General features: G+C 39.6%; 1 long non-coding RNA gene across 1 annotated transcript in view; it reads left to right on the top strand.

The window, feature by feature from the left end:
• LOC133424509 (uncharacterized) overlaps nt 1–14,543 on the top strand; it is a 62,905-nt gene extending 48,362 nt beyond the window's left edge. Inside the window, exon 3 of the long non-coding RNA XR_009770895.1 lies at nt 14,462–14,543. This is a non-coding gene — a long non-coding RNA (uncharacterized LOC133424509). The remainder of the gene's footprint in view (nt 1–14,461) is intronic.
• The last annotated feature ends 12,018 nt before the right edge of the window (nt 14,544–26,561 follow it).

Below are 26,561 nucleotides of genomic sequence, written 5' to 3'. Positions count from 1 at the left end.
TTTTTCCAGTGATGAGTCTTGTTTTAAGTGTAATGAGATTTTTTTTACTAAAATGAGACATTTTATCTAGAAATAAAGATTTTGAGTTTTTGCAGTGATCCATTTTACTTATCCTGTGAAGGACTGTCCCCATATGATAAAATCCACCATCCCCCCTGATTTTTTTTTACAACTCGAGTACTGGTTGTAACTATGGTACATGTAATCTAGAAGTTTGGAAAATTTTAATCTGCAATTGAGACATATTTTGACCTAAAATATACCACATGAGAAATGTACAAACAAAAGCAGATATGCAGAATAAAAAGAGTTTATGTCAAACCAGGTACACAAGTTCAAACGTTGTGCAATTGCTGAATTAACATAACTGTTGAGCATCAGACACGAGCCGTGATGTTTAAAGATAATGATTTTTCTTGCGTTATCTCTGCAGGCACAAATGCAAGATCATGCTTGAGTTTTCATTCCTGTCAGTCTTCCTTGATGCATCGCAGCAGTTCTATCAGAGGATCACATCTGGTGCCTCAAATGTCTCCATCCACGTCACCGGCTCTACCTGTGCGCTTCCCCATCGCGCCACAAATCCTGAAATACAACATTTCAGACATTCAGAGCGATGTCAAAAGAACATGGAGGTTAACGTGCAGTCACGGCTGAATGCTGCGACTGCAGCTCCACGCACAAACAGACACATTTTTACACAATCAGTAAACGATAAAAGATTTTTTTGAAACTGAAGAAACTATGTCCAAGTAAGTCCAAGTTCAAGGATTCATTGATGAGAAGTGTTTCAGACATTATATTCATTTTATGTCACAGGAACTGTTTTATTTGGGAAATATTCGTGACAAAAGAATAACTGGTCATTCATTTTTGAATATACTTTCTAATATTTCTACTGTATATTTAAAAAAATGTGTATATTTACCCTCAAAGGCATTTTTTTAATTGTTTAATTTGAATGAAATTTTAAGAGCAGTCCCTTTTAACATCGTCCTTCACAACTATAGGCTGTGCTTCCGTGCAGTTGTCAGGCGAACACTTCACTGAGTCCTTACCTAGTTTGACGTCAGTAAACGGGTCCGTATTGTTTGAAAAGGGCAGAATGGGCTTCACCACATATGGCGGGCCCAATCTGATGGGAACAAACTTGAATGGGCCATGGCATCAAACCAAGCCGCTGCAACAGTAAAAATGAGGAAACATCCTGTCTACAATTTAGTTCAAATCACTTTTTCTTATTTTTTTTTGCTAAAATAGCAAATGCCCCTACACCTATATAGTTTGAGTCTTGTTTTAGTTCTTAAATGTGCTTTAAATTTTATTTCATTCATGCAAACATTGTTTCTCATTATAAATCTGCATTTTATATTTGCAACACATAAAGGTAGTTTGAAATGCATCAGCAATTTGGGAAGCTGGATGTGATGCGCAGTAACTAAGAGAAGCCTGCGGGGCTCTCTAATGTCTCTGAGGTGTAGCGTGGCTGGAAGTGGATGGGACAGGACTGTGTTTTATTGCTAGTTTCTCTCTAGGTCAAGGCGCGGAGACCAAACCAATACACCGAGGCCCCTGTGACGCTGAGAGCCAACACCAACATGGGGTCACGACCCCAGTCATGGTGTCTCACGGGTCACGGGGTCGGGTCAGTCAGAGGGGAATGTTATCCGAAGCATCAGAGTTTATTTGTTTAATTTTCAGTGTCTGCCTCTGATCAAGATGACTGTGGATTACTATGAGAAGAGGAGAGAAAGTGAGACTGCGAGAAAATTGAAGGGCAGAGAGCCTACTGCTTCAAATTAGGCTGAAAAAATAATCCTGCCTCACCTCAACTAAACATTGTACTTTAAACTTATTGTCCAAAGTCAAATAAGCTTTACAAGCCACAAAAACACTCAGGCCAGGCAGGCTGCGATTCGCATGAAGGTCACTCCAAGTGTCATGAATATTTTTCTCCGTTCGAACTACTTTTCTATTTTCCCAAATTCACTCTGTTGAACCGCTCACACACCGAGTGAGGACAGGACAAGTGCTCGATTCATCAGAACCTCAACGTGAAAGGTTGTGCAGGTTTTCGCATCGCGTTTAACTTTTGGACCTTTGTGTTGGTTCAATTCTCAACATTTAGCCAGTACTTCTGGGAAGACAAATCCTACCAAAGAAAACCAAAGTTTCTCAGGAAATATATTTTAAAATTGAAATTACTTTGATTAACTGCTATACAGGGGCAGAGTCTTTAGTCACTGCAATGCAGAGGAGGAAGGTACCAAACAGACCGGGACTCAAACGTGGGCCTTCTGACATTTACCCCATACTGTTAAAATCATCAACTGAAGCCGACGCATGTAAGAGGATAATTCTTTTAGAGCTAATGTATTAATTTACAAACCATATTTAATGTCAAAACTTTGTTTATTTCGGCTGCTTTAAATTGATCAGCATTATCTCTAAAATTGCATTTAGCTAAAACTTGTTTATGGTGGCCATTTAGTCTTTAAAAACACGTCCTGTGGAGTACGTTTATCTGAACCGGACATAATCTTGAACACACATTTAAAATATGACTTGGAGTGTAAATAATTAAAGAAATGATGTAAGGAGGATCTTCAGCTCCGTAATAAGAGCTGGTGTCTTTAGAGGATAAATCCCCCCACAGTTTGTATTAGTTTTTCAAGAGATTTCCAAGAAATCACTCTAAAGTTGACCCCAACAATATTGTTTCTCACCATAGTTTATGTTCTAGCTATGTTGCAGCCAGCTGCTTGAATTATTAAATTAAATTAAAGCTTCACTTTCCAACAACACTGCATAAAGTTCACTTTGTTAAAATTGTAGAGATGGTGTTCAAACAGTATTTAGATGTTTGGAGTTTTGTGGCTATAAATTGCGTGATTACAATTTATTACACAAAAAAGTTGAACATAAAAAAGATCTTTCTCAAAACTGATTGATTGGGTTTCGCGCTATAAAGTGCCTTTCCTCTGCAACTATATCGTATTACAGCGTGTTTTAAGACCCCCACAATCGTATATCAACACGGAAGATAATCTTTAGTGCCCATTTACAACACGCTAGGTAAACGCAGTGAAAGACTAGATTTCCTACATCGGTATGCAGAGTAATGTGATGAAGCTGCGTGTTTTACCTCCAACCATGATCTTTTTCTAAACTGTTCTCATCACTTTTCAGGCGTAAACCTACACTAACCCAAAGGACAGATTGAATGAAAACTCTTGAATGGCTCCTGCTACCTGCTCACATCTCGCCTCACAATAGGCACTGACAGCCTAGCCACCTGTTAATCAAAGTAACACACACACACTCATATATATATATATATATATATATATATATATAAGGATGTTTCCTGTCATGAGGGGTTGATCAAGGTGTCTAAAGGGTTGAAATGGGGAAATGGGAAGAGGCTGCTGTATGACCACATATGACAAAATTAAGTGATATACATGTTAAAAATGGGCACAATAAAGTTAAAAAAATCAAGGTAAGTAATGCAGAATATAATGTAAAGTTTGTGTATTACATTACAGTACAATATGTTATCAGAGTTGTTTTTTAAACTTCCAGGTAATAGATAACTCGTAAGTTAAGAAACACTCAGCAATTATTTATTTTCATGAATGTATTGTAGCATGTACATGAAGCCGCTGCTCGAACAATAATTTAGCGAACTGAATGAAATGGCTGACCTCCTCAGAGGGTGCGCCGCGGCTCAAAGACAAAACTCCCGGTGGCCCGAACCCTCATGTGGTGCGGGAACAAAACCTCTGAAAGACTTTTCACCCCCTTGAAGCTGGAGGCAGCGCAACAATACACTTAATTTGCTGTGTGAATACCTGTGTACCTGCAGAGGCATATATATGCGTGTGTGTATGTGTGTGTGTGTGTGTGTGCGTGTGTATCGAGATACAGCGAGAGCCCAAACAGTGCGGCGCCAGCAGTCTGCCCTTCCCTTGAGAACGTAACGGCTGAGTGCTACTGGAAAGAGAGACCAGTGAGCGGAAAAGGTGGGGGTAGCTTAATGTGTGTGCCGTGGGAGGCAGCAGGTTAAGGTTAACAGGTGAGACTGGCGATTCTTGTTGTCCTCGCTAATACGGAGTACAGTGTGAAGCGTCGCTGTGACTCAGTCTGACTAACACTTCTGGCACCTCTGTCAGTCTGACTGACCCCGTTGAGTAACAGTGGGCAAATTCAAAGTTTATTCTTGCACGAATGAAATCCCCCAAGAGGGACTTCATGTCATTTTCTTCTTCAAACAGGAACAAATAACTTTGATCTCCTTGCAAATGAATGTCCAGCTCTTCAAAATGAAGTCAGTGTATCTTCACATTTCTGCCTCTGAAAAGCCCTCTGAAATCCCACTGTGGAACGCCGAAATGCTGTCAAAAGTCTCGTTTTAATCTGTAGAGGAGGGAATTGGATGTACGAGAGAATATGAAAACAGGGTGAACTCCAAAGCTCCCTGTGCTTACTCCGTCAAAAAAAAAAAAAAAATACATTTCTGCTGCGCTCAGCACCATCCTAATGCCAAAACATTCACCCGCAGTCCCGCTGGCCTCCCCGGACCAGGTTCCACTTCAGCTTATTCAGTTTTAAATCTAACCTTTTTATGTCATGTTTTAAAAACAAAGGAATCCAAACTGGCCGGGTTCGGTCTGAAGAAGCGGGGAGGGGAGGAGTGCTGAAGGAGCCAAAAATCACTGAAACTTAATCTGGTTATGGGCCACACTTTGTTTTCACTGACTCGCAATTTATTCTTTTTATGCACTAACTAGTTAGACAAATATGAAAATGTTGGAGTCAAAATATGTCCTGCTTGATCCTATGTATTGTATATGAAAGCCCCACATGACAGACGACCTCGTCAGGTTTGTCTGCAGGTGGAATTAAAGTTTGGTCGTCGTCTCTCCGCAGCAACACTAATGAACTGAACTTTTAAATGAGGATTAGAGGAGTCAGAGGGGACACAAAGCTTATAGCTACGCCTGTCAATGTCATTCTTTCCAGTTTGATGGAGGAATCCAAGTCAAACTGTGCCTTTTCAAACACTCAACCCTAATAAAAACAAAAGCAGCGCTGTTCAGACAGCTCTAATTCCCTTGACAGCCTTCCAGCCAGTCCCACTTAAGGTTATTACGGGCTATAAATATGCTGGTTTCCAGGGCTAGAATGTCAACGCTGTTTGCCCTTGTTAAGACACATAATTACCTCATTTACATCTCGTTTCCTCCCCAAAATCGGAAGCCATTATGCGCCCCCGCACTTGCCGCCCCCCCCCCTCCAATGACGACGATTAGAGTCATCATCCAATCGACTTCCGAGCTGCACGTTGCGAAGCAAAAGGCTCCCATGGGTCCGTTTGTGGTGGCTGGACAGCAACAGACAGAGAGGACGTTGGCAGGGCCCGAGATGCTCAGACAGGAAGTGTTGGTAGAAGGTATTTCCTGGACAGCAAGTCTCCCTGAGGATCCCCGAGACTGCGGCAGCAGATCCTGGGTAGCTGGTGGAAACTGGTCTCACAACACGATGCACACCTTCCTCTGATTTTCTTTTAGTTTGGGTTTTAGCTGAATTGTCTCAAATGTCTTTCAACAGAGTTGAACGTGTTTCTCTACAGAGTTCTTGTTCTGTGGTTTACATTTTATACCTTTTCTAACAACCTTTTTAGATGAGAGCAGTTTATTTAAGCCTGGGCATTCATCACAATGACTGAAATTGATGAAAAAAGGAGAGAAAAAAGAAATCGGACTTTGGTTGCAAGCATTAAAGGACTGCTGTACAAAATAGAATCACATTTCGACAAACACAAACCTATGGTGACCCCTACGGTGCAAAACAAAACAAAACATCATAGTCAAAAACCATGACAAGCACAAGATATTTCATAAAAGGCTGTAGTTCTTCTCCATCCATCCATCATCTAGACCTACACCCACCCACAATAGCATCATCTTTACAGGTCATCGGTCTGCTCACAACTGTGGTTTTCCTGAATTCTCACATTTCAAAGGTTGGGTTGATTTACTGTGTGTTCTCTGAATGTTTTTCCTACCAAAATGTTTTGTGAAATGTAATTTTGAATTGATTTCAACTGAATATTGGCGATCGAATCTTGAATCATTCAGATTTAAGCAGTATGACTGAACCTCTGCTGTCGTTGAAAGGGTTTGTGGAGTTCCCTGGTTTGCCTTTATTAATGCTCCAACTTTCTTAAAGACAATTTCAGATATATTCTTTCTTATTAATATGAACTTCAGGCACATTGAGCAAATGAAACAGTGTGAAATATATACGGGTGTCTGCATATATGTGGACAAATATGGCCCCACAGTAACCTTCTGAGTGAGTCTGGCGCTCACAACCCACCGCATTTAAGACACTACAGACAAAACAACAATATGTGGAGCAGGCAGGATGAGATATGTCTGTGTCCGAGAACAAAATAATCTCCACAAATGATCAGAGAGACTTCATTCCTCACATCGCTGACAGGTTCCAGTCTCCGTCTGTCTACACATCAGTCGCCAGCATCAGCAAAACAACGTTACCCAGAAGCTGCTCCTCTCTTCCTTCTCATCTCCCCGTCGGTGCTTCCCGTCTTTTCTTTTGCCTCCTTTTTCCTCCTCACCCCTTCATCCTCCTTCCTACAAAACTATCCTCACCAGCTTACCATTATGTGGTGGGAGTCTATTATATTGCAGACGTGTGTGTTATAACAGAATTACAGCAGTTGTGTATGAAAATAGAAGATAAGGAGGCAGGATGATGAAACGTGAAGCAACAACACATGACCCAGCTTAAAGATCTCCGATAAAAACATACATGCCATATACTGTATCTACCCACACATTCACAAAAAGTACACACAACAGAATACGCATGTACACACACAAGATATACATACATTTCAACCGATAAATACACATGCGCTATGAAGCAAATGGTGCACATTTGCAGTGCAAACAGAAAAGAGCCATGTATCCTGTCTTTGGGATTTGTGTGTGTATATGCAAGCCTGTTTGTGTGTGCGTGTGTGTGTGTGTGCGTGTGTGTGTGTGTGTGTGTGTGTGTGTGTGCGTGTATGTGTGTGTGTGTGTGTGTGTGTGTGTGTGTGTGTGTGTGTGTGTGTGTGCTCAATAATGACACATGGAGGCCAGTTCAGCATGGTAAATGAAAATAGACCTGATAAGATCGGTGAGACGGGCAGAGTGACTTGGGTTTATGTGGCAGGTGGAGTGGGCTGGTTGGAGGCGAAGGCTAGTTAAATCAGTGACCACGTGATGAAACGTGCAGGTGTTTCCTTATTTCCACTGCTGCAGCAAAATAATGTCCAGAGCGCTGTTATAGCTCAGAGGGGAAAATAAAAATGATTTTCTTCTGTGAATATTTCTGACACTAATGTACAGTATGAGAAATGTTTAGCTTGTTGTCTAATAAAGGTACACAGTTCATTAAAATCCAAATGACATTTTAGACATAACAGATTTCAGCAGCTTTGATCTAAAAAATGTATATTGATGTGACACTATCAAGATTACTGACGCAATATTGAGAGACCATTTTTAATAATCGCAAAACTGAAATAACTCCCTCCTCCGAGCACTAATTCTACTGTTTATATTTTCCCAATTACTTGGAGTTGTTACTCACTCAAGTCAAGAATAACAAGATAAGAAACTTAATCTGCTTTCCAATTTCTGAGGCCCATTAAGGTAAGTTTTTTTTTTACATTTCTGATAGGTATGTGTAAATAAAATGCTATTGGCTTACCTTACTTGAGCTTTCTTTATTCATGCTGATGTACTGTATCGCGGCGAGATCAGTGATGTTAACTGACTAAATGCATATTAACCGCTATGGCAGACGATAAGAAACATGCACCACAGTTGAGGGGAAAATTGTTTTCACAATAATGTCATGAAACGTTGTGAAACAGTTCTAGAAACGATAAATGTACCAAATATAATTACCGGTTGTTTTTTTAATTTTATCATCCAAGTAACCTGATTTTATTGAAGTTGATAATGAAACCACAGAGATATAATGTAAGTGGTTTGGACAGTGTTTTTATAGGATGCAGGTCAATCCCCACTAAAACTCTAGTTAATGTATTTTAGTGATTACCTTATCCATAATTGAACAGTAATATGCCTCACTGATGGTTAAGGTTAGAGAAGCCAAGAATATGAGCTTAAAGGTCTAAAAATGTCAAATCACAAGGAAAGTTGCAGTTATCACTATATATTAATTCAAATTGCTTTAATTCTGATTCATTTAATGACTCTTGTATTGTGAAAAATTTCAAATTCTGTTTCAGAAGCAGGAAAGTGCACACAAGCACAAGCCAATCTTCTCTGTGATAGAGCGCTGATGGTGGTGGCGAGGAGGGATGGAGGGAATGCACACAGTCAGCTCTTTGGTCTGATAGCAGATGTTTGGGGTAAGAAGGGGAATCTGAAGGGCAGCTCTTTTTTTTTCTGTTTCCCAGATGGACAGGTATGGTTTTGGCCATGCTTGGCTACACAGGGCCACCTCAGTGATTGGCATGGAGGCTTGGTCGCCCAGCCTACTGACAGATTATTCATATCACCTAGTTAGGTTTCATGAAGCAATTACATGTTTTCACACTCCACCAGCTCTGGGAATGGCACGCTATAGAAACACATACCATACGGTCTCTGATGATGGGAAATGCCTGTCAAAGAAAAAGAAGGGAAGATGTTTTTTTTTTCTTTTTTTAAAGTGTGGGGACTGTTCAAGTTCACTTAACTTTGAGGCATTAAAGTATCAACGGGAACGAAAACTCCTCATCGCTACTCCACCTTTATCCTGTCACATTTATTCCAGAGAAACTGATTCAGACTCAAATGTTTGATTCTGAATCAGTTTCTCTGGAATAAAACTCACAGGATAAAGGTGGAGTAGGCATGAGGAGTAACAACCATGGGAGTGTAATGATAACGAATGAGACTACAAAAATCTGACTGACAGGACTTGAAAAAGTAGGTAAAAGAAATGATCTCATGCCTCTGGTGTGTGATTAGTTATGTTTTCCACATACTGCTGACAGGATGCAACATTGATGACAAAATCCTGCTAAAAGTGCCCCCTGTTGTCTATCTGCATGAATTATAACGATGGTCCTGCTGCCAGTCAAGGAGACACGTGAACAGAGTTTTGATAGATACATTAAACTGGAATTGATTTAGATTTTACATCACGAAAAAAAGGTGCAAACAGCATTTTTGTTTTAAATTCCCACAGAATTTTTGCCACCGCTCCCTCAAAATCTTGAAAAACCTGAATTCAGTACTTGATGATGGAGGGATGAGGGTCCATTTCAGTTACTATACGATGTTGTATTAACTTTGTTTAAAACGTTAGTCATCTGGATCCTCCCATGATGCTGTACCTTTACTCCCAGCTTTCCATCCAACTGTCAGATATTTAGATCACATCGCTGAACAGAAAATGACAGATGCTGCTTAGGGTCACAAAAAAGGCATTAAAAAACATAATTTCAATCAGGGAAGTACTTGTGCTTTAACGTGGGCAATTACTTCCAGTTTCTGTCCCTAAGAAGTAAAAGCAGCTGATCTGTTACACCAGTGTCTCCCAACCTGGGGTCCGGGCCCCCCCTGGGGGGGCGCCAGAGATCTCTGGGGGGGCGCGAAACTTTGTCTGCTTTGAAATTATGCAGTTGTAAAAATTATATTTGCGAATGAGTCATTCATAAGACATTGTTAGGAATAATTTATGAATGTCTTGAATATTTTTTGTGTTTTTTATACACTGGTGACAAACACAGGAAATGATTTCATTCCTTATTATTATATCATTACTCAACATTTAATCTACTCCGACAGGTTGTTAAAGGAAAAATGTTAAAAAATGTTGGTCTCATATTAAAAGAGACATTTTTCAGAAATATTTTTATGTCCTTTTGTGCGTATTTTATACATTGGTGACATTGGAGAAAAACAAAGTCATATGTATACAGAGTAGTCCAAAGAGAAATGTATCAAAAAACATAATTAATGTTCATTTTTTCAATTAAAGACTATTTTGGTGCTAGTACGTACAGGTCGGGGGGCCCGGCTGCGGTCTTAGACACAAGTAGGGGGGTGGACAAGGAAAAAAGGTTGTGAACCACTGTGTTACGTCATCAGTCACGTGGGTTTTTCTGTGAGATTATTTGAATTAAAAAAAAAGATTTGTTTCTTATCCACTTATTCAAGACAACAAAACTACCACAAATCAACTCAGAGAAGTTGCCATGGACCATTTTATATGATCCCCACAAATGTACATACATAGAAAACCTTGTAATGTTTTGAGTTTCCTTCAATCTGTCATGAGACATGTAGCCTATGTAGAGGCACTGTAAAGATAATGTACTTGTTTTTTCTTTTATATCGTCTGATTCTAATATTGCCAATTGTGATGGTAACAGGTAGACACAGTAGACCGCTGGGATTGATGAGAGAAGTCAGAAAGCTTAAGCTTGTTTTTATTCTGGCTCCTCGCTCTCTGAGTCTATCACAGATCAAATCATCCAAGAAAAGAGAAGTAGTAAAGTCAAACCTTTGTAAACTATTTTCCCATTATTATAACTGATCCACGCAAACCTCCTTATGAGACTTTTGTTTTTTTTTCATGTTTAAAAGCTGACAACAGGATGCTGGTTGATAGCATACATCCGCAGCTCGGAGCCCGGCTAGATGGTTTTTCATGTGATGATATCATGAATTTCATAGAATCCATCTTTCTCAATAGGTGAGATAATGGTGCGCTTTGACGTCAAATGCTCGCTTTAGCTGACTAATAAATAAAATGACAAATAATCAGTAAAACTTTTGAAACATTTTGATGACAAAGTAGACTCACAGAGTTTATTAATCACGACTGTCATCGAGCAGGAAGCTGCAAAAAAAAAAAAAAACAGCAAAGCCAATGAAATAAGGACATGTGACTGATTTTGACATAAAAGTTAAACTTCCAGCGTGCAAAGACCGTTTAAACAACACATGCAGTTACAAGTCAAACAGTCATGACTTGCTATTTTGTGTCATCACTGGTGGGGGAAATACAAGAGAACCGGGCTTTGATTTCTCAATGTCTACAGAGGAAAGTCAGTGTAGCCTGAAGGCCGCTGAAAACACACACATTTTACTGAAAGACATGACTGCGTCGGCACGGCTGGCACGTACGCATGCTGCCTCCAGAACAAAAATAGGTCCAAATAAACTAAACACACGCTCAAACTTGAGTTATACTCCACATTTAACAGCTCTGTGACGACATGGGAAAACTGTATTGTTTTTGGGAGCATGGGCACACAGAAAGGTGATCTAAGCTCTTTCTTTTCTTTAAAAGCACGCACACACACACACACACACACACACACACACACACACACACGCTAAACTGTGCACCGTCCCAGTTCTCACATCATCAACTGTGACCTGGTTAGGTTTAAGCCGGTGTTTGAGCCTGGCCCTTAGTTGAGGTTGGCTGCTCAGACAGGGCAATAGCTTGCACTCTCTCACACACATACAGAAATACACACACTGTCCACAGCGGCTAATTGAATGGCCGGGGCAGGAGGTCCAGGTCTTTATGTTCATGGAGAAAAGCCATGAATATCTCTGTTTCATTTGGACTTCACACACTGCAGTGGTGAGAAGAGCTGAGTGACTGTGGGAATGGACAACTGCAGGATTTGAATATTCACATTCCAACAAGCTTTGCAGGGAATGAAAATGTCTTTGGAAACATATTACGCAATTTACTAACAAGGAATATTGAGTTATTCAGATGAATTACATTGACAAAACATTTGACTCCGAAAAATTGAATAAAAAGATTATAATCATATTAAATATGTTCAACAATTATACTAGCATTTGCATATCAGCGAATTGTTCAATCCTGCAACAAAAAGTAAAAATAAAAAAAAACAAGTAAAAAAAAAAAACATCAAAGAGAAGACAAGTCTCTGGAAACACAAAGAAATCAAATCTAGACCCAAAATAAAAACCATCTATCAATCAAAAAATCTAATGCAATTATCTCCACTTGCTTGGCACCAGTCTACACCAAAGGTCGTCTTGGGCCCTTTAGAGAGAAATGAAAACAAGAAAAATTCAAGTCCAATTACAGAAAAGTCCAGATCAATTATTGTTCAACCAAATTATAACCAGTCTGAATTAAATTCAATCCAATACTAAACCAATTTATTGTAATTCGTTTCAACCGAACGTAGTCCGTCTCTGTCCAGTTGTTATCTGGATCAATCTAATTATAAACCAGTTCTAGAAGTCCAAATCAGCTTCAATGGCTGTTCGTAAATAATTGACCAGTTATGTAACAAATGAATTACTTCAAATAATTGGATTTTAATTACTGGACTGAATTTAATTGGATTTCTACTTAACTGACTTGTGTTCTGTGTAAAGTGCCACTGGATGACTCTCGTTGTGGATTGGAGCAATAAAAATAAACCAAACTAAATCAAATCTTGACTTCATTTCCACTCCGGCCCATTCCTGCTCACTTTAGTGAGAGTTAAAGGGTATAGTGCCTCTAAAAATGTGTCCAGGTTCTATTTTTAAATGTTTTTTTTCAATCAGTCATTTGCACAAACACCTTCACACTAAAGTGATTATATATGTTTTATTTTGTTTACTATGCGTCTATGCAGTAATCACAGCGGCGCTTTGTTTTACATTCACAGCCCAGTGAGTACATCGGGGGAAAGGTGGACATCAGCGTTCTGACCAAGTATAATTGACACATCTGGTGAGCTATCCCCTGAAAAAATAAACACTTATATTTCCCATTTAAAAAATTCTAAATACTTGATTAATCCCCAAAGAGCAACACATTATTTAATTTGATTGAAATAATGTGATCTCAAGTGGTATTACTGCATGCAGCTTGTGAAGAATTAGTTGAACACTAATTCTTAAATCAAAATAAATCAGAAATGCTTGGTTTAATTTCCCCTGCTTAGAAATTATCCAGTATAATCATTTATGTCATTTTTATATTACAAAAAAAAAGCAACAATAAAAAGTTTTTTATTGTGATGTAGTTTCTGAATCACTTGATTAATAGAAAAAACTATAAATCGTGACCTGACATGTTGCACACGTTTACATCACTATATGGTTCATGTAATATTCAGTCTTGATTGTTTTCACGTCAGAACACATCTAGAAGTACCAATACAGTGTTGTTTAGCAACTCTGCTTCAGTTAAGCCTGAATGTTTCTTCCACCACTGAAGAATGAGGATTTGAAATCACGAAATCATGACACTGACCTGACTGGTGCCGCAGAAATCTTTAACAGACTCATTTCTACACGCAGTCAATTTGAGGACGTTGTTGGAATCTGTCTAATGAGGTGATGTATTTGGTTTGAATCAGCAGAATAATCTAGTGAAAGATCCGGTGACCTGTCGAGGTTGTACTCCACTTTTCACCCAAGGGCAGCTGGGATAGACTCCAGTAAAAGAAACGGATAGAGATAATGGAGGGATGGAAACTAGAAAGAGTGTGAAGCTAGATTAAATGTTAAATGAGAACATGACTAAAAAACTTTCAGTCTGCATTAAATCGGCACACAAAGAACTCACACAATAGATTCAAAAAGCTCAGCGGGTCCCCCTATAGGCCTGGAGGTTAAGTTGCTTTCATGACACTTCAGATGTACTCTTGTTTAGGTTTAGTGTCTCGCTTGGTCGCTCTCATTTTCTCTCCCGTCACTTTTTGAGTCACTAATCACCTCTGTGGGGATTTCCACTGTGGCTCTGGAAGCTAGTCCAAAGTTACGACACTTCCTAAAAGCCAAGATTCCTTGAAATGAAATTCAAACTGTTATTTGTGCTTCTTTAATGGGAAAAATATTCTAAACTTGGCATGAATATCATTTGACCAATAACAAACTCAGATCGCTTACAAAATTGAATGTACACTAACCCAAACACAACACACACTGAGTCCATGTGTCTTGTTTGTCGCTCGTGAATAAATGTTTTCAAGCACTGCTTCGTCTGTTTAAATGGACGACCCCCCCCAACCCCACCCCAGATGCTGCACACTCTGTTTCTTAGTTCAGCGATAAAATTTCAGATTTAAACTCAACAATACATTGTTGATAAAGCTTAAAAACAAGATTTCTTTCCTTCAAGCACTTAAAAACATAACGTTTCTGAAAATTCAAGGCTCTCACCAAGCCGTGGCAAAATGCAGAAGAAAGTGAAAAATGCCTGATTTAATGGGTTTTCATCTGCAGCCTTAAGGGCGTCTATAACTTCTACAGAGAAGTGAAGCATGCATTTGCAAGCTCAACCACGCCATCTATGCACAGTATACATCAGGGTTTTTCAGTCATTTGTATGCATGTGTATGTATTGTGTATATTAACATTCATATAAGACGCTGTCGTTAAAGGGTGGAAACGGGAGAGTGAGACTAAACCTCGGGCCAGGAGCTGAAGAAGAAGTGAGACAGCAGCTGCAGATAGACGGAGTTTGGGAAGGAGGACAGAGGAAGAAACCAAACGAGAATGAAACGGAAAAGGTACAACTTGCTTTATTTGATGCAGCGTTTAGTGACCTTCAGCATGCAGGTCAAGTGTTGTTAGTAAGTAAGTCAAATCTATTTATATAGCACCTTCAACAGACAACGGAATGTCACAAGGTGCTTCACAAAAAAATAAAACATCAATAATAACATGAATAAAACACTACAATAAAATAGAAATACGATAAAAACAAGACAATACAGGTAAAAAACTCCTAGAATAAAAGTACATAAAATCAACATGATGGTCATAAAACAACCCAAGCTTGGAGAAACAGGTGGGTTTTAAGTTTGCTTTTAAAACCATGGTTGGAGTCCAGAGAACGTAGAGACCGTGGGAGATGGTTCCAGGGCCTCGGTGTGACGGCCTGGAAGAGGAACCATCAGCAGGCTCTGGTCCAGGGATCTCAGCCTCCGAGATGGAGAGTAAAGGCATAGTAGGTCCTGGATGTAGGAGGGGGCCTGACCATGCAGAGCTCTAAATGTCAGCACCAAGATTTTAAAGTTAAAATGAAAAGGGACGGGGAGCCAGTGAAGAGTTTTTAAAATTGGGGAGATGTGAGAATTTTGGACTTGCTGAAGACTAGACAGTTATTTCTTGTTTAAGCAAGAAAACAAACTGTTGCAGTCGTCCAAACAAAAATGACACAAAAGCATGAATAATTAGCTCAAGATAATTTTAACTCTTCTTAGTTTGGAGATATTCCTTAAATGGTAAAAACAGTTCCTCATCAGCTGTGTGTTGTAGTTCTGTGGAATCAGCGATTGACTCATTGCATCAAACACACACTCATGCACACACATGCAAAGACAGTCTAGGGAGCTGCATCAATAAAGTTTCTTGTTTTATGTCAGATAAGGCAACAATTAAGCTGTAAGTCAATTCTTAAGTTAAATATAGAAAGAAAGTGCAAGAGAGACCTTATGTTATCAATGGGTAGTTAGTTTCTTAAACATGCATTTACCCCTATTTTTCTTGTTATAACCATTTATGTTTATTTGGCATAGTTCCTACACAAAAGTAAGTCAAAGTGTGTTACAGTAACTTTGGTAGAAGGGCAGCAAAAACATTCACCTCCACATTCAGCCCACAACCCTGAAAACAAAAAAAGAGAGAAAGAAACCCACCAAAGTCTCACAGTTTGAGACAGAGCTGAACAGACTCATTCTGAAATGCCTCGTTGTTTAAACCGAAACCACAAGTCATTGGAAGTGACTAACAGATGCATTTATGGCTATGATTGCAGCATGTCTGCTTCAGTACAAGCAGGTTTGCATCAGACACACCTGAGAAAATTTAAAGAGGAAAAGAAAACAACTCCGGCAGATACTCTGTAATGGTTCTCATAAGGACAAGGGAAGCGCTTCAGTTGCAGAGCAAACGCTCAGGGGAAAACCCTCAAATAAGGGGGAAGTGAGCATCATTACAACAGGAGACCACTGGAGCCGGATGTTTGGGGTTGAACATGTTTTCACAGTCTGCACAGTTGCTCATAGTTTCACTCAGACAACCACTTTTGACTCAAATGTGGTTCCTCAGAACTCAAACACCTCAAATTTATGTCATAAAAAAATGTGGATGGAATTTATTAGAAGTATTGTGTGCATGTTTACATCTGTGAGCAAAACGTTCATATTAGCAGTATAGAATTATGTGCAATACTCATGCTGTAGATTTATATTTACAATTATATTGCTATAAATGTTATTATTCTGTGTTCACAGCTGCATTGTATAATTATCAGCATTACAAATGCTTGCTTTAGATTTAGCACCAATAGCAGTAATCAGTATTATCAATATCATGACATTTCAGTATCGGTTGCTTACACTCTCTGACAGCTGCACATCCAAATCAAGGAATTTAAAGTTACTTCCCCTGTAAACTTGATTCGATTGACTTTGTATACAGTCCATTTTGTTCATTTACACAAAAAATTAAGCCTTCTTCTTTGCCTCATACAATAATTAGGCCATGTTCTGTCACATTTAACAAACATTTGTCTCTAGGACTGAAAAATGAAACATGCATCAATAGCTTGTTTGACTGGTTTTATTTATTTGCATTTTAAATTTGTAGGATAAAATTAGTGTATTACTGGTTGCTGGGTGTCGCATGCCAGCGTTTAAAGTAATAGGTTACAAAAACGTTCTGCAAGAGCACAGTTGAATTTAATTGGATCTCACACTGTTTGATCTGTGAAATCAATACTGATCTTTATTGAATAAGGACGAATCTAGATTGATGATGTTCTCAAATACATGAAATAACAACACAGCAGCCTGGTAAAGGTGATTATGAGTAAGGAGCATCAATGGACACTGATGAGCATGAGAGCATGTTTACGAAGGTAAGTAAGGGGTGAGACGAGACTCCAGAGTTTGGAGGGGGGTTGAGAAAAGAGCTGGGAGGGTTCGAATACTTAATTTGGCCCTACTGGCTTCATCTTCTCTCTCGGGTCCATTTAACATATTTTTCTCTCAGACCCTGTAAACAAACAAGAAGCACAATTAGTGCCGTGTTTGTGTGCGTGCGTGTGCGTGTGTGTGCGTGCGTGTGCGTGTGCGTGTGTGTGTGTTTGTGTGTGTGTGTGTGCATAAATGTGTGGGAGCATGCAAAAATAATTTTCTGCCAAAAACCCAAAGAATTGTTACGTGAACATACATTCACATATAAGGCGATGCATGTGTCGCTGCACACACAGACACACAAACACACACTCGATATACTAATATGGTTCATTTTCAGCTATCAAACCGCACATAAAAAGAGCGTTAACGCTGTCAACAAGGGAGCATGGGATGTGGAACCGTCGTTTTCATTCTCGATATGTCAAGGTTGGGGTGTATTCCAGCACTGAGTGAGGGGAGAGGGGGGAGAGGGGAGAGGGGGGAGAGGGGCAAGATGGGGTGGGGTGGGAGTGTCGTTCTCCATCCTCTGCTCTCCAGAGAATCCCATCATGAAACGCCAAAGCACAAAGAGCTCAGAGCCTTCGACTGAAACCGAGGGACCTTTCATCCGAGAGCGGGGACATGGCTAGGTCAACAGCGCCACCCAGCAAACCCTGGCAGATACTGCACCTCCTCCTTCCTTCACAGCCTGACCTGTCCCCGTCTCCATGTTTTTTAATGAATAGATACTTCTTTTTTGGTACAATCCCACAACAATTCAAAGATCAGCCACCCTGTCTAAAACCAGAACTCACACAAGTGTAATAAAACCACAGTCGTCTCTCTGTGTGGGAAATCTAACAAATAAAGGCCTCCACCAACCTCGCAGCGAAGCACAAACGCACATATAAAAATCCAACTAATTACAATTTGTCCTTTCTCTTTTGTCCTTTTCAAAGTACTCCCTTTTAATTCCCTTCAAGAACACACAAAAAAAGGGAGGGTGATGGGCGTATGTGAGAAATATAAAGGGTTTGGGCCTGACGGGGGTGTACTCAAGGATTTTCCAAAGTGGCACAGTAAAATAACACACTGGCGTGTATATCGGCTTCCACTTTCCCTCATTTAAATAAGCGCCAACACTGATTTTCTAACAAAAATATGGTACTAGTATAATAACAATGAAATAAGAGCCTGTGAAAACTCGCAGCCTGCAGCAAGTATTTAAACTATCATTTAAAAAGGGCTGATCTGTAATTCAGAGCGGATATGGTATCAGACGGCGTGCTTGTCATTCCCCCGCTATAATCTCCGCTACGCTGAGAAACACAGTCTGCTGGCAGCACTGGAGAGAGGGAGGAAGAGCAGCGGGGAAGGGGAGAAGAGGGGGGCAGGATTTCACTACATATTTCTCCTTCGCCTCTAGGTGCCGTTTGTTTGTCTGCTATCAGCAGAGAAATCTTAAGAGAAAAAAAAATCACAGAAAAGTCAAGCGCGTAAATAGATGGTCGAGGAAGTCTTAAAGATGACATTGCTGGATGCATTAAGAACGATGGTGAATACTAAGAAGTATAGGAAGAGTTTGGGGAGCTGTTGATTTAAAATATCAGGATTAATCAATAACAATTCAAACTACTCTTTACAAAGATTCATTTTTCTTTGACTATCTTGTTTAGATAAAAGTGCCAATTTGAGCTCAGTCTTTGACTAAAAGTCTTTTAAAAACTCCAAAACTAACCGTCAAGGCCAGTTCTGCAGATTTTAACTGAGTCACTCTATTTAAATGATAAATAATGGAAGAGAAAATGAAATGTCTTATCAACTGTCTTACTCCTAGTAAAACTCAAAAGGACTGGTGTCCAGAGGGACTGAAGTAAGGACACGTTGATGGGAAGTGGAGGAATGGAAAGTCAAAATGAATCTGCAGCAAGACGGATCAGTGAAAGATGAGTGAAAGATTTGATGTACGACATAGTCGTTGACGTTTTTGGAGCAAAAATGGTTGAACAGTCAAAAATGGGACAAAAATGGTACCTTTTGGGCAAGGATCCAACAAAGTACACACTTTACAAAATAAGAGTAAAGTCAGGATGTAGTGATCTGCAAAGCTTTTAAACTTAATATGTTAGATATTAAATATTGATAGTGAGAAATGTTATTCCTCACTATCAGTACATGGTTACATATACATATATATATATTTCAGTATATATATATTTTTCGACCTGTGGCCCATAGATATCTGTGTGTGCATATATATATATATATATATATATATATATATATATATATATATATATATATATATATATATATATATATATATATATATATATATATATATATATATATATATATATATATATATATATGTATATATATACAGTACATGGTTGAGTATAAGAGAAGCATCTTTGCAAGGCTGCATCTGCCGTATGTTGATGCCATACTGTGAAAGAATGATCATATAAGTATATATAACATTTAGATAAACTTCACGGGAATAAAGTTTAAGTTCAAAAGATATTTGGAGACTTCAACACAAAATCCTACATTTTAGTGTTTTAAACTTAAAAAACAAAGTCTTCAATAGTAATGATTCTCATCTTTTGGGCAGCACAAAACCAGAAAACAAACCAATTTAATTGATTTTGTCGTGGAAATGAATGGGAATAGTTTGTTGCTGTGTCTAACAACCAAATTTGAAATATTACCACATAAAGAAGATTTAAAAGAAAATAATCAAGAAATCAGTGCCGCCCGTTTTTGCGAAATGAAAACGGTTCTTTGGTAATGTAACTCAGAAATTGACATTTCTTTCTTTTCAAATCACTGTGAAATCTTTCTAACACCACGTACGAACTTGAACATCTGTGATGGAAATATTGCTGTTGGATGATACAGTATTTTTCAACAAATGGTCCTGCAGTGCAGACCTGAAACCCACTGAGAACATTTTTGAAGTTTACTGGAAAAAAGTAAACACAACAACAGAAACCCTGAACTGCCGAACAGCTAAGGTCCTAAATCAAGCAAAGACTAAAAACTGTGACAAACATGACAACTTTCCTATTGTTTGACCATGTTACCTCAATATCATTTAAAATTAGAGCTGCTGGATGGAGAGAGAAAAGAAGGATTTTTCAACTCTGGGATTGACAGCAAATGAGTTGATGATGGGATATCCCTTTAAACGGAGAAAACAAGCAACTTTGAGGTGTAACTTTTGGATTAAAGTTTAGATGTTCACACATTTTTGGCATTTAAATCAAAAGATTAATGAAATAATTGTTATGTCAAAAGAAAATAGTTCTTATCAGTAGAAGAAGCAGTTGAAATCTGTATAACTAATGATGTCCTGGACAGGCACACACACACACACACACACACACAGAGGGAACCGTGAAGACACATTGGGTTTTGGTTAGACGTGTGGTCTGGACAGGAAAGGGCTGGGGCCGCCACACTCAGCAGGACATGGACCTCGGGCAGTCCACACCACAAACACACTGATTCAGACGCGCTGCCAAGGTGCCTTCACCCACCTATCCTGTTGCAGTGGGGGGTCGGAACCGGCAAAGACGCTCACAGGATCGATGGCATCATCTCACTCAAACACACGCAAACGGAGCTGGCGGAAACTGGCAGTGACATGATGTCCGGCAGCTTAGCTCTGCAGGGATCCGAGGCCAGCCCGAGCCATCTATCATACAGCCAGAAACACAGTAACCCAAGACATGAGGAGCAGACACACACACACACACACACACACAAAAAGACAAGCATTCTTGCAATCAAAACACTCGTGCAGACAAAGCCGATGACACGCAACTTCACGGAACACTGGCCGTCTATGAGAAGACCTCGACGTGAACTGAACCTAACGAGACATCCGTCTCCGCACGCGCGGTTTCACTGTTCCTTATCTGTGGATCTGAATGGGTCCAGAGCTGTTTAACACGATGACCCGAAGTAAGAGGAAGAAACAGTAAATATCCTGACTGATTCACTTGTGACGTGTGGGAGAATGGGCCTGGAACTAAGTATTCCCATGACAAACACTTAGCATCCCGCCTCACAATCCACCCTTCAGTCTGAATAAGAGCTTCACTTCATTTGTAAAACACCCTTGTGAATGATACAAACCGCCATTTGCCTCATCTAAATCTCTCCCCCCCCAACAGGCTTCCCCATTCACACTGCTTAAAAAATCCCAGCCAGACGGATTGATGGGTGGAAAGCTCTCATTTGGAGCAGGAGAAAAGTGTCCGCTACTGTATTTTAAACACCGCTGGTGTTAAGGAGAGTGATGAGCCTGGCGGGACAGCAAAGAGGTAGTGGCGACCCTCCCCTCCTGGCTTGGTTGTGAGGGGAAAGTGAAGGAGGGAAGCACAGGGGAGGGAGGAGGGAAATAAATCCACGTGGCGGCGGGAATCGATCGCTTTTCCTTCCTTCTTCCAGAGCTATCTCATCTGCAGGGGCTGAGAGAGGCAGAGCGGTTTAAACGATCCTGACCTTGTCCGACATAAATAGTCAGAAAAGTCCACAGAGCAGATAGCTTTGTGTTAGGCCGAGGGGGGGAGGAAGAGAAAAGAGGGAGGGGGACGCGCTGAGATAAGAAGGGAAAGAAGAGGGGGGGTGGTGAATGAGATAATGCCCTGGTGTTACTACATCAGAGCTCATGTCGCTCACACATACAAATGTCGCCGTGGGAAACAACCTCAACCTCACTTCCTGTCTTCATCCTCCTACTTTCCAATCTAAGAAAGTTGTGGAGGAGAAGGAAGAGGAGGAAGAAGAGGATGTTTTCTTTTTCTTCTTTAGACTGTCTCATCACTTATTTTGCAATTGGCTGAGAGAAGGATGGGAAAAGTGATGGGAAAAGGCAAATATGGCCCCCCCTGGATCTCCGATCTGCACTCTTGAAGAAGATGTAAGTGTTTTAAAGTTAGAGAGGACGTCTATTGTACGTCTTTTCTTCTGAGTGTGGCGCTGCCGTCCCTGACAGTGGCACTGCCCCGGGTGAAGGCAGAAATCTCTGCTGCCATTGTCACCTACTCCTCTAATCATTTACGCCCGCCGTGCCACAATGGAGGAGGGCGATAACGAGGTGAACTTAATTCAGAGGTTCCTGAGCACGGTGTTCAGATGTCTTCACTCGCTCTTGCAGACACGCTAATGCAATAATCCATGTAAAAGCGCACTGGCTGAGACCCACATTTTTTTTTAACTTTCACCATGGTGCAAACTGTCAAATCAGCTACACACTTTAGTAGTTCCTTTGTAAGGCAAAAGAATAATGTAAAAACAAGCACATGTAAAGTTGTTTTGGTTCTTTCTCACATCCTGTATTTTAATTTCAAACTAGCCGGTTTAAATTCTGGTAATAATTGAAATGGCATCTTCCATTTCTTGGGTTCTGCTTTTGCAGTTTTGGGCATACATTTTATGATGCTATGATCCTTATTTGTTGTCCTCTGTGATCTGGCAAGTGAAACTGGCAAAATGCAAAGCATAGACAGTAAAAGAATTTGACGGACCTTCAGTGATCAAATCTGAACATACATCTTTATTTCAAGCAACTGAAACGACATCTGCAGGAGTTTATCCAGAGCTGAGATGAAGACTAGCAGAACTCTGCTGGGATCCACAGTTGCTGGGCCTGGGAGTCAGAACCGTTGTCGTTGGTCTGATTGGCTGTGACTCCCAGCAGACTTCCGCTTGGAAGGGTCTTGACTTGATCTGGTTTGGTTCCAGCCTCCTCCAGCCGATGCACGCTGGTGGAGCTGAAGAGCTGCCGATGAACATTTACAATGGGAACTCCCACTTTAAATGTCGTTTCCATGGTGACATCAGATCTGACCGCTGCGTTTGGCCGACAAAAGGTCAGCACAGGCTGTCTGCTGCTTGACGAAGCTTAATCACCGACTCTTCCAGGCCAACCCGCAGCCAGTCACAACAGTCTGTTAGTAAAATTAACATAACAAAAAGTATTCTCTTTAAAACCTTCACAGCTCAGAAGTCGATACAGTGTCAAGCACTAAGTAGCTACCACAATGACAGTTAGCCATTGGTAATCAAAAGTCCATGCTCCTAATCATACATAAATGTTTCAGATGCAGATTTTTTGATTCAGTTTCTAAATATGTTTATTTTGGATATTTTAACATGAGGGTCAAAGGAAATCGGTTTCCTTTTGGAGTCAGACTCCAGTGTTCAGCCGAGGAACTGCACTCTTTCTTACTTCCTTGTTGACTTCAACACAGAACTTATAGTAATGGAATTGGCTCAGAGCCCCTTTGGATTAAGATGTTGCAAACCATAGACGGTATACAGGACTGTCTCAGAAAATTAGAATATTTTGATAAAGTTCTTTATTTTCTGTAATGCAATTAAAAAAACAAAAATGTCATACATTCTGGATTCATTACAAATCAACTGAAATATTGCAAGTCTTTTATTATTTTAATATTGCTGATTATAGTTTACAGTTTAAGATTAAGATTCCCAGAATATTCAAATTTTTTGAGATAGGATATTTGAGTTTTCTTAAACTGTAAACCATGATCAGCAATATTAAAATAATAAAAGGCTTGCAATATTTCAGTTGATTTGTAATGAATCCAGAATGTATGACATTTCTGTTTTTGTAATTGCATTACAGAAAATCAGACAGTCCTGTATGCTCTTTCTGGTCTGAAATAATAATAATAGTAAAAAAAAATAACATGGACTATAATGATGGATGTTGTCATCTACGTGTGACATCTTTGATACCTTCCCAGAAGTTTTTCCAGACCAATCATACAACACAACAGAGTTGAGGGGTTTAGATCCGCTCCACAAACTCTATAGATGACAATCTGACAGGATCCGACAACATCTGTGGAAAGCAGGCCCAATTCACAGAAACCCCACAGGCACCCGAAGGGTCCGTTGGTGCGTCCCAGTACCAGATGCACGAGAAAACCCTCATATGTTCTTCGTCACTGCCCTGACTGTTTGAAGCTTTTTTGGTGGCATGAAGAAGACATACTCGATTAGGCCGGGGGTTGTAATATTATGTCTGATGGCGTGCCAAAATTGCTTAAGTTTGAGGTGAAACGCAAAGGAAATCCTGGAGGAAAACAACATAATTCCCACCAAAATATAGAAAAATTAAAGTTCTTTTTTATTGTTGATATGGGTTAGCAGTAATTGTGCTTAAACATTATATCCATCTTTTATGTGAAATCAATGATCCCCACAGTTAAACCAGTCACTGCAACTGACCTGTTAGGAGGATAATAAAGTTTTTGCTTTACTCAGCTTGTCACTGTGGGAATAAAAACACGGTAGATATACATGAGTACTTGAAGTGGACTGAGAAATCTTTTCTAATGGTCCAATCAAATGCTTGGCTGTGCAAGAATGAAGTAATAATGACATGTAATTATCACCACAGTATGTTAAAAACCACAACGTTAACATTTAGATAACGTGCTATAATGTGTATATAAAAGATGGACATTGCTGCTGTGGCATCGCCTTTTTGTAAAATACTGGGTGGAGTCCTTGGGTTTAGCCTTTGGCCTTCACCACTGCGTGTTTTGCAAAAAGAACCTGATGGGTAAGAGAAAAAAGCCGCTATAAAACTTCACCAGTAGTTGGGAAGACCAAAACTAATTTTTGCACCAGGCTGCAAGAATCTTTTTATTACTGCAGAGAAGTTGAGCTTTTTTACACTGTTGCAGGAGTGGACTCACTTTTGGAGGAAGCCTCTGGTGGACATTCATGGATCGGCACAATAATTTCCCATTTGTCAGGGTTGCACCCCTAAATGGCTGAACTGGAAATGATCCAACCGTTGCTGGTGAATTACCCAAACGGTTAAGCTTGTATATATATCCATTGGATATTCAGATAAAAGTAATATGTCGAGAGGCGAACTACAAAAACCAAGACTTGACATTAAAGTTGGGCAAAACAGTTACGAGAATTGACCCAAAATGTCATCCTATGAACTTGTGTGTTTTGAATCTTTTGTTAAGCTATTGTTCCATGATTAATAAGCATTTGAGACCATCTTTAAACAAATATGAAATATAACTAATATTCAGCATTAAGAATTAAAAGACTTGCATCGCAAGTCTTGATTTGGACTTTACTGAAAAGCCATTAAACAAGTTTGATACAAGGGAGACACGCTTGTTGTCCGCCACATTAAATTTGCTCTTCCCTTTCAATCATAATGACAGAGATAACAAGTTATTGTGGCCAAAATAACTTTTCAGAGTACGTGCTAACCTGTCACAGTGTGATAAACCGCTGTGAACTGTCTGTAAGCCTTTCAAATGGGCTTCCTGTTTCCCATTTCTTTTTCAAATGAGAACCCTTCACTGACTCGTACAAAATAATCGCTGCAAAAATCTGAAAATAAACAGCCTGTTCCATCATCAAGGAAAATTCCTAAATATGCCATCAGGACCCTTAAAGATTTCCAAACTGGCAACACCCCGCTCCCCCACCATCATCACCCACATCCATGTGATGTCGGGTTGCCGGGCCTCACCGGCGAGGGGGGGGATGAGGGACGCTGCTGCTCTCTGACTGCATTTATCAGAGTCTGGCATCGCTGTAATTTCAGTGTTCAGATGCAATCGCTCCCAACTCCCCTCAGGAGTAAACAATAACAAGCTCAAATACAATAGACAAACAAGGTCTGCAGGACATGCACGCACGCACACACACGCAACACTTGCACACAGATCTGCACACACAAAAGCATACACAAACAATAATAAATTCAAACCACAGGACCCTTATGTTTTCTTTCTATATTTGGAGGTAACTGTTGCCATGGACCAAAACATCCCATCTCAGAAACCACATCATTAAACTGGAATGGTTGGACTTGGATCAGGTATTAAATCTGACTTTAGTGAATAATCTGATTGGAACTAAATCTATCATCATGTACCGGTTTATAGAGCATTATTTCTCTGTTATACACTCAAAAAGGCTGCTTTTAAATTTAAATGGGATTAACAGGCTGTTTCTTGAGAGCAGCCAGCCTCTCAAATCTTATCAGATAGCACAACCTGGTGGACTTTTACTGGAATTAACAGCAAGCCACTCAAAATCATTAAAAACGAGGACAGTTTGAAAAAAAATTTCTTTCATCAGAAATTTTATTTTAATTTTTTTTAACCTTTAAAATGTTTATAGCTCAGCATACATTTTAGTATTGGTCATTTTATATATATAAAAAAGAAAGATTAAACTGAAATAATCAGAAATAAATCAAAGACAGAAATCAGAGTTTGGCTTGTTCAAAACATTGCATGTCCTCCAGTTTCCTTGATTTCTATATCTATAAGATTCAAAGCATCTATAATGTTATCATCCCTTAACTTTTAATCAAATTAATATCTATCTGACCTCTGAACCCAGTCGAGTGGAAATCTAATGTGCTGATATTGTTACCAGTTCAATAAATCCCCTGAATAATGCTGGTTATGTAGCAGAGCAGGGCTGGTCATATTACTTACTGTAGGTAAAGTAAAGACAGAATTCTGTGTAT

This window comes from Cololabis saira, chromosome 23 (genome assembly GCF_033807715.1).
Source record: "Cololabis saira isolate AMF1-May2022 chromosome 23, fColSai1.1, whole genome shotgun sequence".
Classification (NCBI taxonomy): Eukaryota; Metazoa; Chordata; class Actinopteri; order Beloniformes; family Belonidae; genus Cololabis; species Cololabis saira.
Note: the sequence above shows the minus strand (reverse complement) of the source record. Positions and strands in the feature narration are given on the sequence as shown.